This window comes from Otolemur garnettii, unplaced genomic scaffold, assembly GCF_000181295.1.
Source record: "Otolemur garnettii isolate 467f Iridium unplaced genomic scaffold, OtoGar3 scaffold00065, whole genome shotgun sequence".
Classification (NCBI taxonomy): Eukaryota; Metazoa; Chordata; class Mammalia; order Primates; family Galagidae; genus Otolemur; species Otolemur garnettii.
The window spans coordinates 3,321,549-3,323,752 of record NW_003852460.1 but is presented as its reverse complement, the minus strand read 5'-3'; the positions used below and the strand labels follow the sequence as shown (position 1 = coordinate 3,323,752).

The 2,204-nt window shown below is 37.7% G+C and overlaps 1 non-coding gene across 1 annotated transcript; it reads right to left on the bottom strand.

Annotated features, from left to right (window-relative positions):
- Positions 1-1,747: 1,747 nt before the first annotated feature.
- Positions 1,748-1,854, bottom strand: LOC111726435. The gene has a single exon (XR_002774206.1). It is a non-coding gene; the product is annotated as a U6 spliceosomal RNA (small nuclear RNA).
- Positions 1,855-2,204: the final 350 nt, after the last annotated feature.

Here is a 2,204-nt window from a genome sequence, read left to right as displayed (position 1 = left end):
ACCTGGGTGGCACCTGTGGCTCACGGGGGTACGGCAATGGCCCCATATGCTGGAGGTGGTGAGTTCAAACCCAGCCCTGGCCAAAAACTGCAAAAAAAAAAAAAAAATGACCTCAAACAATGTCAACACTGATGAAAACAAATACGCCATCCTGGTTACATCTGGAATGTATTAGCAAAAGTGCATTCTCCCTCCCCACAACTTGAATTGATTAGAATTTTTCTTTTATGTGGGCATTAAATTGTCTACTGGTTTCATGTTGATATTGAGTACACTGGATAATTGCTTTTGCATTCTTGTGAGACTTTACTAAGAAGAATGCATTCCTACTCCATCCAGGTTAACAAAAAAGATATGAAGTCTTCATCTTTTTATGACTAAATAGCATTCCATGGTATACAAATACCATAATTTATTAAGCTTTTCCTGGGTTGATGGGCACTGAGGTTGTTTTCACATCTTAGCAATTATAAATTGAGCTGCGATAAACAGTCTATTGCAAACGCCCTTATGATTAAATTATTTTTTTTCTTCTGCAGAGATGCCCAGTAATGGGATTGTAGGATCAAATGGGAGGTCTAATTTGAGTTCTTTGAGGATTCTCCATATTTCCTTACAAAAAGGTTGCATTAGTTTGCAGTCCCCCCAGCAGTATAAAAATGTTCCCTTCTCTCCACATCTATGTCAGCATCTGCAACTTTGGGACTTTGTGATGTGGACCATTCTCACTGGAGTTAGATGATATATCCTGGTGGTTTTGATTTGCATTTCTCTTATGAATGGGGACAATGAGCATTTTTTCCTGAGGTTTCTTAGCCATTCATCTGTCTTCCTCAGAGAAGGTTCTGTTTATATCTCTTGCCCAGTGATAGATGGTTTGCTCTTTTTGTTGTTGTTGTTGATTAATTTAAGTTCTCCGCAGATTCTAGTTAACAGACTCTTTGTCAGATTCATAATGTGCAAATATCTTTTCCCATTCTGCAGGTTGTCTCTCTGCTTTAATTGTGTGAAATCTTAATTTCACCAAAGACAGGCTAAATTCTTGACTGTGTTCAGTGTGTTATCTCAATCTGGCTATTTTGTGATGAATGAAACTCTCATGGTCAACGTCAAGACTATATCAAGGATTGATTAAAGCATTTGAGCAATTTTTCAGTATGTAATCTGTGCGGGGAACATTTTATCACCTTCCTCAGGACGGCGTGATTTATGCGAACATGAGGCAACAACTTGTATCAAAGCTGGACAAGGAGTGCGTGTTGACCCCCGGGTCTTGGGATATGAATGAGAGTAGAAAAGAGAAAGAGAGTTCTTTTTATATCAGCCCTCATCGTAGGGCACTGTTCAAATAAGTTTCTTGATGAACTAATCAAAACACAGGTTCTAATTCTGATATAAATGCAGGGTACACACTTAGGTCTCACATTTCCTTTTTTTCAAAGTCATTGAGTTATAGTTGACAAAACAAGAGATGTAGATGCTTAAAGCATTCTACTTGATGTTTTGATATGTGTATGTACACATGGTGAAGAAATCCACAGAACCAAGGTGATTTTCTCATGTACACAGTAGGTGTCTATTATAGCAGTGTTTGCAATTTTTTCCTTTTTCCTTTTCTTTCCTTCTTTTTTTTTTTTTTTTTGCAGTTTTTGGCCAGTGTAAGGTTTGAAACCACCACCTCCAGTATATGTATGGGGCCAGCGCCATACTCCTTTGAGCCACAGGCACCGCCCTTCTTTCTTTTTTTTTAAATATAAAATGCTTCACCAATTTGCATGTCATTCTTGCACAGGGGCCATGCTAAACTTGTCTATATCTTTCCAATTTTAGTATAGGTGCTGTCCAAGCCAGCACCATTATTTGCGATTTTTGAGAACTAAGTATGTCCAAGAATCACAGTCCTGTGTTGTTTAAGGCCAAGGATATCTTCTGAGAAATGCATTGTGAGTTGATTTCATTATTTGAACATTGTAGAGTAACTTACATGAACCTACAGAGTTTAAATACTTTTTATTTTTCTTTTTATTGTTTCAGGTTCATTGAGGGTATACAAAAGGGGAGAGGATATTTGCAGGTTATATATCTGACAAAGGTTTGATAACCAGAATCCACAGAGAACTCAAACTTATTAATAAAAGAACAAGTGATCCCATTTCATTGTGGGCAAGAGACTTGAACAGAAGCTTCTCTGAAGAAGACAGGCA